This window comes from Silurus aristotelis (assembly GCF_946808225.1).
Source record: "Silurus aristotelis genome assembly, chromosome: 5".
In the NCBI taxonomy this organism is placed as follows: Eukaryota; Metazoa; Chordata; class Actinopteri; order Siluriformes; family Siluridae; genus Silurus; species Silurus aristotelis.
This window is the reverse complement of record NC_139578.1, coordinates 24,392,832-24,405,457: the sequence shown is the minus strand read 5'-3', so window position 1 is coordinate 24,405,457 and position 12,626 is coordinate 24,392,832. Positions and strand designations below refer to the sequence as shown.

At 37.7% G+C, this 12,626-nt stretch overlaps 1 pseudogene across 1 annotated transcript; it reads left to right on the top strand.

Annotated features, from left to right (window-relative positions):
• Positions 1-477: 477 nt before the first annotated feature.
• On the top strand, positions 478-10,771 carry LOC310726181 (butyrophilin subfamily 1 member A1-like; annotated as a pseudogene). Its single transcript, XR_014538358.1, has 8 exons — positions 478-609; positions 699-755; positions 1,233-1,583; positions 1,863-2,141; positions 2,385-2,498; positions 5,610-5,636; positions 5,897-5,923; positions 9,680-10,771. The product of XR_014538358.1 is annotated as a butyrophilin subfamily 1 member A1-like (transcript).
• The last annotated feature ends 1,855 nt before the right edge of the window (positions 10,772-12,626 follow it).

Genomic DNA, 12,626 nt, shown 5'->3' with positions numbered 1-12,626 from the left:
CTGTTTCGCTTCCTTATTTTACTTCACTTGGTGGACAGTGCTTGCCCGTGCAATTTGATCATGTGTGAGTATTTTGCTTTTTTCCCTCATTTCATAGATTATACTATATTATTATTTTGTTAGCAATTTTAATACTTTGCATAAGCTCATTATTATTTTTAAATATATTCTTAATTTTATTACTTTGATGGTTTAATAGGCTGCTTAGGCTTTTCACAAATTGGGTAGATTTCACTGAAGAGGTATTATTCCCATTTTTGCCCTTCGCCTGGGGCGAGCTTCACGGAAGACATGTTTTCCCCTTTTTTGGCATTTATAATAAACTTCCTTACTCATGATTCATGCTAAGTATTTGTGTGTTTTATCTGTCTGTGCTGGGTGGGGCCTTTTTTGCATAGTGAGTGTTATGGGCACTGAATTTCCTATAGGTTGTGTTTACTTAAGCATAAATAAGCTACTTTTTAATCCTACACTATTTTGACATTTAGAAACAGGTTACACAGTTTTACAATTGAAGATAAACTACACTGAAACTGCGCTCTTTTTGGCAGCCTATTTATTGTCCTCTTATTCAGAATATATAATCCTTACAACATATTTGGATATTAAGTGAGTGATTGGTTAATATTAAAATAGAATATTATTAATCATGTGAAACAGTCTGGAGCAATAATAATAAACATTTTTTTTACTTTCAGGGATGTTTTCATATGTGACTTTCCTGATTCTCTACAGCTTTATGGCATCAAAATCAGGTATGGAAAACAAACACTACTGCTTCTGACATTTGGTTCTCTTATTTCTCCTGTATATCTTTATCCTCTAAAACCCTAATGTGTATAATAACCCCACCCCCCCCACCCCAACCACACTACATATATATATATTTTTTTAACTTTTATTATTTAAGAGCTGCTTGAAATTGAATGTTTGTGATGTTGAGATAAATAAATACATAAAAAATGAAAGTAAAAATATATTGCACTTTGTTATAACTTGTTTTGATATTATTATAGAAAGGTTCTTTGTAACTGAATCCTAGCCAGACTCCCCATATTCAAGAATAGTGAGCTTTATTCAGGCAGGTGATCTGAGATGTACTGTATTTGTCCATTATTAATGTTTTTAAAGATCCTTATGTAATGGAATTAAGTGATCACTTGCTCCCAATATGTATATTTCACCCCAAAATATAAAATATTCTGTTTGTTTTTTTGTTCTCAAAAACATAGAGCAGATGAAGATTTTTGGTCCAGATGGTCCTCTTGTTGCTGTAGCTGGTGAAGATCTGGTTCTGCCCTGTTTTATCAAACCCATTACCAGTGCTGTGGACATGACAGTGAAGTGGATAAGACTTGAAAGAGAGGAGTCATTAGTGCATCTCTATGTGGATCAGGAGGACAAAAATGAAATGCAGGCTCAGATATAAAAAGAAAGAACATCACTGTTTAAAGAAGAGCTACAGAAAGGCAACACTTCACTCAAACTTTCAACTCTCCGAGTCTCTGATGAAGGAATTTACAAGTGTCAAGTTGAGAACAAATACTGGTATGATGATGTTACTGTTCATGTCACAGTTGAGGGTAAGGACCAATTCTTCATTGTTTTATACAGTTTAACTATTTTATTTTATTTTAAATTTAATTTAATTTAATTTTATCTTTATTTTACTATTTCTTATATTTAAAATTTATTATAGAAAAGTGTCCTACTTTTAAGCTGTGGGTGGGGCTTCTCTCTTGCTTCGATAATGACAAGTGCCTGCCCTGCTGCTCTAAGTGTCTGCAACAACTGTATTTAAATATTGTGGTATAAAAGCTTGGTAATGCTGGGAAAACATTACTTTTTTTCCATGGCTATAGTTCTGGGAAGCCCCCCGGTGATCACGATTGAGAGTTATGACAACTCAGGAGGGATTAATCTAGTGTGTGAATCCAAAGGTTGGAAACCTGAACCTGTGGTTCTGTGGCTGGACAGAGAAGGAGTCACTCTGCCTGCTGAAGACACACAGATACACACAGATGCTGAGGGATTCAGTGTGAAATGCTGCATTACTGTTTATGATTATAGTGACTCTAACAGATTCTACTGCAGACTTCTACAAAAACATCACCTGATGCAGACAGAGATTATTATTAATAGTAAGTGTCAATTATTTAAAAAATCTCAGATATAAACTGCAAAATACTTCTGTAACCATTACAGGTGCACTTGTTAAAGATTAGACATGAGAATGGCCATTGCATTTATCATACAAAGTAGTAGTAGTTTGCTGATTTTGCTACATAGTGACTGTAACAGTATTTTTTTTTTGTAGTTATCAAGTATTTGCACATTTTTTTTTTTTTAACATATGTAACAATGCATTCTTGGTTTTATTTTAGGAAAAGTCTTTAATGCTTGGAAGTGGGCTGTGGTCATTTCTGTTCCAGCATGTCTTTTTGCTGTTTTACTGATAGCAAATTGTATAGCAGTAAAGATTTTCTGCCACAAAAAAGGTGGGAATTATATATTTTTTCTTCGTAACATCTGTAATTATAGTTATACTGCAGTTTATACCATAGCTGTAGTCCACAAACGGAAATTCTCGTTTCCTGCAATTTTATGGTTCCAGGAAATGGAAGCACTGTTTATCATCTCATTATAAGGATCAGGTGTCTAAGAGCTCAGAAACCATTGAATAAGGCAACAAGTTCTCCAGGACTAAAATAAAGAACCTGTGCTTTATTCAGTAATTCACATTAGTCCAGTTGGCAGTACTCTATGTGAAGAGGACTATTTAATTTAGTCCTACATCAAACTCTAATCTTTTTCTCTTCTGTGTTCCATTACCACAAGCCCTTACTGAGGCTTGAATAATAAAGAGAAAGAATAATTATTTAAAGTATTGTAACAATATCAAGTTGCACCATGAACATCAGAACATTATTACAATATACAGGATTATAATATTTTGTATGAGGTTCACTTATTTCACTTTATGAAGAAAGCAAATGTATTTGCACCTCTAGGTAGGTTTATTTAGAAAAAAAAATGCTATCAATGATATTTAACTTCTACAAAAACATTACAAAAAACAATTCAGTTTGTCTAAAGTTCCTCCTCGGCTTAAATCTGCTCATTTTAATTCACTTTTCTATGAGAATTTTTTTAACAGGCCGAGTTGCTAAATAATTTTATAATTTATAATTTGTGTAGAATAAAAAATTAAATATTTATGACAAATAGATGAATGAGCTACGGCTTTACTTCAGTTCAATCAGAGACTATGACAGGTGAGGAAGTGTGTTTGGTTATTAAAGGACTGGGAGCAACAAAGCTTTGTAGATTTAGTACAATTACAGCTTTTTTATGTAAATGTCAATATAAAATCTCAAATTAAACTATATGCAACAGCAGATGTGTATATATATATATATATATATATATATATATATATATATATATATATATATATATATATATACAGTGGGTACGGAAAGTATTCAGACCCCCTTAAATTTTTCACTCTTTGTTATATTGCAGCCATTTACTAAAATCATTTAGGTTCATTCTTCTTCCTCATGAATGTACACATAGCAGCCCATACTGACAGAAAAACACAGAATTGTTAACTTTGTTGCAGATTTATTAAAAAGAAAAACTGAAATATCACATGGTCCTAAGTATTCAGACCCTTTGCTCAGTATTTGTAGAAGCCCCCTTTTGATCTAATACAGCCAGGAGTCTTTTTGGGAAAGATGCAACAAGTCTTTCACACCTGGATTTGGGGATCCTCTGCCATTCCTCCTTGCAGGTCCTCTCCAGTTCTGTCAGGTTCGATGGTAAACGTTGGTGGACAGCCATTTTTAGGTCTCTCCAGAGATGCTCAATTGGGTTTAGGTCAGGGCTCTGGCTGGGCCATTTAAGAACAGTCACGGAGTTGTTGTGAAGCCACTCCTTCGTTATTTTAGCTGTGTGCTTAGGGTCATTGTCTTGTTGGAAGGTAAACCTTCGGCCCACTCTGAGGTCCAGAGCACTCTGGAGAAGGTTTTTGTCCAGGATATCCCTGTACTTGGCCGCATTCATCTTTCCCTCGATTGCAACCAGTCGTCCTGTCCCTGCAGCTAAAAAACACCCCCACAGCATGATGCTGCCACCACCATGCTTCACTGTTGGGACTGTATTGGACAGGTGATGAGCAGTGCCTGGTTTTCTTCACACATACTGCATAGAATTAAGGCCAAAAAGTTATATTTTGGTCTCATCAGACCAGAGAATCTTATTTCTCACCATCTTGGAGTCCTTCAGGTGTTTTTTTAGCAAACTCCATGCGGGCTTTCATGTGTCTTACACTGAGGAGAGGCTTCCGTCGGGCCACTCTGCCATAAAGCCCCGACTGGTGGAGGGCTGCAGTGATGGTTGACTTTCTACAACTTTCTCCCATCTCCTGACTGCATCTCTGGAGCTCAGCCACAGTGATCTTTGGGTTCTTCTTTACCTCTCTCACCAAGGCTCTTCTCCCCCGATAGCTCATTTTGGCCGGACGGCCAGCTCTAGGAAGAGTTCTGGTCGTCCCAAACGTCTTCCATTTGAGGATTATGGAGGCCACTGTGCTCTTAGGAACCTTAAGTGCAGCAGAAATCTTTTTGTAACCTTGGCCAGATCTGTGCCTTGCCACAATTCTGTCTCTGAGCTCTTCAGGCAGTTCCTTTGACCTCATGATTCTCATTTGCTCTGACATGCATTGTGATCTGGAAGGTCTTATATAGACAGGTGTGTGGCTTTCCTAATCAAGTCCAATCAGTATAATCAAACACAGCTGGACTCAAATGAAGGTGTAGAACCATCTCAAGGATGATCAGAAGAAATGGAAAGCACCTGAGTTAAATATATGAGTGTCACAGCAAAGGGTCTTAATACTTAGGACCATGTGATATTTCAGTTCTTCTTTTTTAATAAATCTGCAACAATGTCAACAATTCTGTGTTTTTCTGTCAATATGGGGAGCTGTGTGTACATTCATGAGGAAGAAGAATGAACTTAAATGATTTTAGCAAATGGCTGATATATAACAAAGAGTGAAAAATTTAAGGGGGTCTGAATACTTTCCGTACCCACTGTATAGCTGTATATTACAAATAAATAGTTTAAAAATCATATATTGTGATTTCTGGATTTTTTTTTTTAGATTATGTCTCTCACAGTGGACATGCACCTACGATGACAATTTCCAGACCCCTCCATGATTTCTAAGTGGGAGAGCTTGCAAAATAGCAGGGTGTTCAAATACTTATTTTCCTCACTGTATATATATATATATATATATATATATATATATATATATATATATATATATATATATATATATATATATATATATATATATATATAAAATGTAGTTATATTATATAGTATTTTTCACAATATAAGGTACTCATAACTCACAAGGTGCAGATCAGGGCAGTGGTAGAAAATATGCTCTTTCTCATGTTTATTACAATTAATGCTACCAAATTATTTTCACAAAATTATTTTCAAATTATTACGAAAAAATAATCATCAGTGTTAAATGATGTTTTAAGAGCATCTTGTCCAAGGCTTTATTATGAGTCTTTATATCTTTTCAGAGCTGAAAACCCAGAGAAAGGAAGACGTAATTACATTTGAGCTTGAGAAACTTTGAGGACTTTAACCTAATTTTTTGTGAAGAGCTATATGTAGAGAAATTACACACAAAACCACATATTTATTAAGAGGGTTAGATTATTAGATTTTTTTATATTTGTTAAAAAAAACAACAACAAAAAAACAACAAAAAAACAAATTATATATAAATATATAAAATAGTATGTGGTATATTTGGTTTGTACTTTTGGTCATTATGAAGTCTAATTGCATTTGCATAAATTTGCAGAATTTATTAAGAAAAGGAAGTATGCAGGTAAGAACAATTTACCGTTTTTTTTTATTATCTTTTTTCACAGTATTTAGTATAGTGTGTGTGTGTGTGTGTGTGTGTGTGTGTGTGTGTGTGTGTGTGTGTGTGTGTGTGTGTGTGTGTTTGTGTGTGTATATGTTATGAGTTAATGTCAAAGTTAATTCATGTAAGTTTCAGTTGAATTTTAAATTTGAAAAGCAATGCCATAAGCTACAGGCTTACTCTCTCTCTCTCTCTCTCTCTCTCTCTCTCTCTCTCTCTCTCTCTGCGGAGTGCATGCTGGGAGTGAGTGGGCGGAGCATGTGGAGTGTGAGCGGGAATGTGCTTGTCGCATTTCCTCTCCCTCTTTTTATCTCTCTTTCTTTGCATTTTTCTATCGTTTCAAACGATAGTTTTTTCTTTATATTTATTATATTTTTTTCAAAACAGTTTTCTGTGTATAGAGAAGGTCTCTGGGTGTCAGCACCAGCACCTCGCTGGGGAGCATGGCGGCCCAGAGCACCCGAGGGGTCCAACACCATAACCCCGCGCCTCGGTGTGCGAGCCGTGACCGGCGCTAGTGTGGAGGAGTGGAGCCTGGCTGCGGGAAAGGTGGTCGGCCATAAAAATGTTGTGGCGGCGTCACAGATGAACAGTGCGGTGGTTCTTTTGGTGAACACCGTGGAAAGGGCGGCCAAACTGAATACGGATGGAATTGTAGTCGGGGGTTCACTTATCCATGTGTTTCCCCTTTCAAGCCCATCCAAAAGAGTGACATTGTCAAATGTACCCCCCTTTATTGATGAAGCGGTCTTGGTGAGAGAGCTCTCCCGATATGGAAGGCTCGTCTTTTCGATTAAAACGATCCCGATCTGATGTAAGTCTAACCTGGTGAAGCATGTAGTGTCCTTCAGGAGGTTCACTTACATGGTTCTCCATGGTTGGCGGGCCGATCGGATCCGATCAGATCCGCCAGCAACAGGTGAAGTGGATTTTCCGGCACTGGCAGCAAGCAGGTTGGTTTTCCTGGAAGCGAGCGGATTGGAGTCAGACAGTTGTCTAACACCGATGTTCCTGTGGAAAAGCTACCTATAGTGTCAAGCACTAAAACTAACCCAGTATCCGGCGAGGAGGTGATTAACACTGGGTGCACTGAGAGCACTGGGCAGTCTGAAATCAGTGCTCATGACAGTAACACAAGAGCTCGACACTGACGATGTAATGGATGTAACACACAGGAAATCAGTGTCGGTGTAGGAAACATACTGATGGACATGAATACTGACACTGTAATGATGGAAACTGAACAGGTCGCCTTCAAAACCCCCATAAAAAGAAAAAAGAGGGAAAGAAAAGCTACATTGAATTATGCGAAAAAAGTGGACCAAGGAGCCGTTGAAAGTGACACAAAAAGTGATGTGGTTGTGCCTGAGTCCAGTGTCCCCATCCCTGCTGTGAGTAACATTCTTACTAAAGAATATAATGTCACCGAAGTTAAACACTTCCTAAAAGTCACAAAAAACATGCGGCTATTTGAAGCCATAAAACGGTTCATGAGTGAAGGTTTTTTCGAAGATAAGGAAGTTTATCGACTAAAGAATATACGAAACTCACTAACTTGTGTGATGATGGAGATGAAACGGTCTAGTTTTCTCAGTCCTCAGTGCCTACACACTCTGCTGCTGTTAATAACCATCATCTGGTTTGTCATGGAGGACATACGCATAGCATCTCAAATTTTCCTATTTGAAATGGTGAGTCAGAAGAAGACAGACGTGTTGTTTTTACAAGAGACCCACAGTGATAGTAGCAATCTCACTGACTGGACACGGTCTGGTCTTTCCTGCCTGTGCCACAACACCTCCACTAGTGGAGGCGTGGCAGTTTTATTCTCTAAGAATTTTACACCAGTCACATACAATACAAAGGAAATTGTGAATTGTGAGACTGTTAAAAGTCAGGGCCCAGTTTAAAAAATTAATTTTTATTTTTATCTGTGTATATGCTTCAACCTCACCAATAGAAAGACTTGTTTTTTTAGATGATTTATGTAAAGCCTTCGAGACATGTGGTGATGAAGAATTTTTATTTGTTGGTGGGGATTTTAACTGCACCATAGACAACAGTGACCGCAACCATATTGAACCCCACATGCCTTCCCGTACACATCTCATTCAGATGCTCCAAATATATGGTTTAAGCAACACATGGCGGTCATTTCATGGATCTCAGAGACAATACACATGGGAACATGCCCGCAACAATTTTATGTCACTCGCGAGGTTGGACTGGTTTTATAGAGCAGAACCGTTACAGTTTTTACAGAGGTTTTTAAGCGGTTCAATGTCTTTAAGTTGGAAATGTGTGACCAGTACTATTTTAAGATCTTTTGGAAATCTGGGACTTGACAAACCTCAGTTTTTATTAGACACTTGAAAACTGAACACTTTGGGACTACCTGTTTTTTATCACAATCTTTTTAAAGTGTGGAGACACTTTAAGACAGAGAGAGCCACAGGCACAAATTCTCTACACTGGCTACTTCAGGAGCCCCTCATCTATTAACCTCGCCTGACCACAACGGGCAGTGCCCTCACCCGGACTCTACTGGTGTCTGTTCTCATCACGCTGGGAAACCTGGTGGACCTGGCTGGACCAGAGCTTTAGAACACCAGTGGAGGAGCTGCCCGGCTGGGATTGAGATCAATGGGGATGGTGGCACAACGACTTCAGAGGGGGAACTCTGCTCTCTCACCAGTGGAACAACGAATGTTAGTGGAGTACTGTGGGGAATCTGAAAAGCTGGATGAGGAAGACCCTTTTCCCGTGCTTTCTCTGTCTCCAGACTTAGAGGGAAGTACTGGTCACTTTTTAGAATGTAGTAATGTCACAGGTATTGATTTTAACATGGTCTCTGGAAAAATGTTTTATAAAGCCTGTGTCAAGGTTTTTAATAAGAGAAGTCTTAATGGTAGAGTGGACACACCGTGGCGCTCTTTCCACGGGCTGGGGGAGGAAGAGCAACCACAGTGGAGAACACTCTATAAGCCACCATTAACAAAAAGAACTGGAGATATACAATGGAGAATCCTGCACTGAATCATTGCTGTTAATGCATTCATCTTAGTTCTGTGTCCAGAGTCAAGTCAAGAGTGTCCCTTCTGTCTCCAAAGAGAGACAATATTTCACGCTTTTTCTGAGTGTCGCTTTTTACAAATCCTTCTTGGTTCAAACTTTTATCCTGGGGGTAAAATACACTCAGAGAAGTCAAGCTCAATGTCAGCTTTTAAACTTTGTCGTGGGTCATGGAAAGATGGGCATTTACATCAGTCAAAGAGGCAGCATTGATGCAAAATTGGTGACAGCAGCAATGATGAAGTCCAGGATTCTAGAGGACTTTCACTTTTACAAAAAAAATGGTAAACTTGATGATGTTTGAGAGAATCTGGAGCAATAAAAATGCGCTCTGCTCAGTTTTTAAATGATAAACTGCATTTTGCACAGAGCATGTTTTAAAAACATCAAATACATTTTGTTTTTCACAGTTTTTACACAAATGACTTTTTAATCTCTTTTTTATCTATTTATTTTGTTTTCATTCTGCAATAATATCAGTCTCTGTTGCATGCCCTGTACTTTCGTAATAAAGTTTTTTTTTTAATCAAAATCAAATCTCTCTCTCTTTCTCTCTCTCTCTCTCTCTCTCTCTCTTTCACACACACATTTACTGAATGAATAATTGCTTTTGTTATGTGAAAATCTTCTGCTTGTTTCTCTCAGTGGATGTGACTCTGGATCCTGATACAGCAAATCCACATCTTATCCTGTCTGCTGATGGAAAACAAGTGACACATGAAGACACACTGCAGAATCTCCCCAATACACCACAGAGGTTTAATGAATGTCCTTGTGTTTTGGGAAAGCAGGGTTTCTCCTCAGGGAGATTTTATTATGAGGTGCAGGTCAGCAGGAAAACTGCATGGACATTAGGAGTGATAAGAGCTAATATTAACAAGAACAACAGGATTAAAGCAAATCCCCAGAATGGATTCTGGCTGGTGGAATTTAGGAATAACACTCAGTATTTGGCTCATGCTGATCCTAAAGTCCCCCTCAAACTGAGAGAGAAGGTGGAGAAGGTGGGTGTGTTTGTGGATTATGAGGAGGGTCTGGTCTCTTTTTATGATGTGAACTACAGATCTCATATCTACTCTTTCACTGTTCAGACTTTCACTGAGAAACTCTATCCATACTTCAGTCCTCATAATAATAATGGAGGTGAAAATTTAGAACCACTGACCATCACTGCTATTAATTAATAAATAGATCTTTTATGTTCTACCCCACTTATGGTTTTTCTTTCTTTCTTTTTTTTTATTTTGCTTACTGATGTTCAAATACATTTTGAAATAAGAAAAAAAAATTAAATAGTATTTAAACAATATTTTTAAATACATTCTATTGTGTAGATTGTAAAATGAATTGTACTTATATGAACATAGGAATATGCTTATTATCTCATTCCAGCATTGTGTTAAAACATGTGTTACTCCACTTATAGGTTATTCAGTGTTTGTGAGCTGATTTCTGTAAAGCAAACAAAGAAAAAAACAGAGCTGTGGCTCCATGTGGGGAATGTCTCAAAAAGTGTAAATATGACAATTTATCTTAGTTTACAGTTCAGGCTTCTTTATTTTTTACTTACCTTGACCCTATTTCTTAGCGAATGCTTTAAATATATTATAAAAATGTATGAAAATGCATTAGTGATTGGATGTGTCGAAGTGTTTTTAAAATTAGCCTAGTTTTTCTGTTTTGTTTATTATGATGTAATTTACAGAAAATAAAGTAATGTGAATCAACTTTGAAGTCTGTATGTTACAAATTTTTATTAAATGTTGTTAAGACCGACTAGGCTACTGTTATTTTTAATACTGTATGTCATTTAATCAATCAAATTGTAAAAACAATATCTCAGTTTATAATTGTTTCTGTGTCAACTAGACTATCTCAGGATCACAACGCCACATTATTCTGTAAGTGAGTGTGAATGGAAGAACCCAAATGCATGAAACACTCTTGAATGAGATAATAAACTAGGACAAACAAGGCAGTGAGCAGGAAGGAAATAGCGACCTCCAAAAACTTAGAATACTGGTGCAAGAACAGCAGTAGACAGGTTAAACAAAGTCCAGAAATATAGTCTTTAATCAAATACCAGGAAAATTAAGCAAAAAAAAGCCGGAAAAACAAGTCCTATATCCGAGAGCAGGAAGAAACCAAAAAAACAGTCCAAAAATCAAGCACAGCAAACATGGCAATAGGCAGAGCTAAAATAAAAAATAAATAAATAGTGTTTTGACGTTTGACACAGAGGCTTGAAGCTTGTACTGTATTCAAAAAACAAACCATCTCACAGTGAAGCACTGTGCTGGAGATTCATTTGTTTTCCCATAACCACGTGATCTGTCACGTTCAAAGCTTTGTTTCGCACGCAACCGTGTGACTGCTTCACTTACCGGTTAAAATGTGCGACTCCCTTGCACACGTTTCTCTAGTGAATTAAGTGTATTGTGCATCAGAGCAGTGAATCTAAACAATCATCATTTAAAAAAGAGATCTTTATATATATATATATATATATATATATATATATATATATATATATATATATATATATATATATAATGCTTTATGTCCTCTTATTTAAAGCCATGAAGAGGGAAAAGTTTTCACTGCTCAGAGCTCACACGGTGGATTTATAACTTTACATTTTCTACAAATATTTTTGCTAAATTATTAATGGATATATTTTGCGGACACCTTGCAGGTATAGTTTTCCAATGAGAGTAAAAGTGTATGTTTTGGTTTTTCAAAAGTTCCTGAGAGCTCACTCAGCCGTGAAGTGTTAGGCAACCTAAAATCACAGAGCAGGTCAGCAGATGCTGAGATGCACAGTGCACAGAGGTCACCAACTTTCTGCAGAGTAAATACCTACAGACCTCCAAACTTCATGTGGCCTTCAGATTAGCTCCAGAACAGTGCACAGCGAGCCTCATGGAATGGGTTTTCATGGTTGAGCAGCTGCAACCAAGCCTTACATCACCAAGTGCAATGCAAAGCATCGGATGCGGTGGTGTAAAGCACGCCACCACTGGACTATAGAACAGCGGAGACATGTTCCCTGGAGTGACGAATCACGCTTTACTGTCTGGTAATCCGATGGACGAGTCTGTCTTTGGCGGCTGCAGGGAGAACGGTACTTGTCTGACTGCATTGTGCCATACGTAAAGTTTGGTGGAGGGGGATTATGATGTGGGGGTTGTTTTTCAGGATTTGGGCTTGGCCCCCTTTAATTCCAGTGAAATGAAATCTTGATGCTTTAGCATACCAAGATATTTTGGACAGTTTCATGCTCCCATCTTTGTGGGCACAGTTTGGCGACAGCCCGTTCCTGTTCCAACATGACTGCGCACCAATGCAAAAAGCAAGGTCCATAAAGACATTGATGATTGAGTTTGGTGTGGAAGAACTTGACTGGCCTGCACAGAGTCTTGACCTCAACCCAATAGAACACCTTTGGGATGAATTAGAGAGAAGACTGTGATCCAGGCCTTCATGTCAAACATCAGTGTCTGACCTCACAAATGTGCTCAAAAATTCCTAATAACACACCCCTAAACCTTGCGGAAAGCCTTCCCAGATGAGTTAAAGCTGTTCTAGCTGC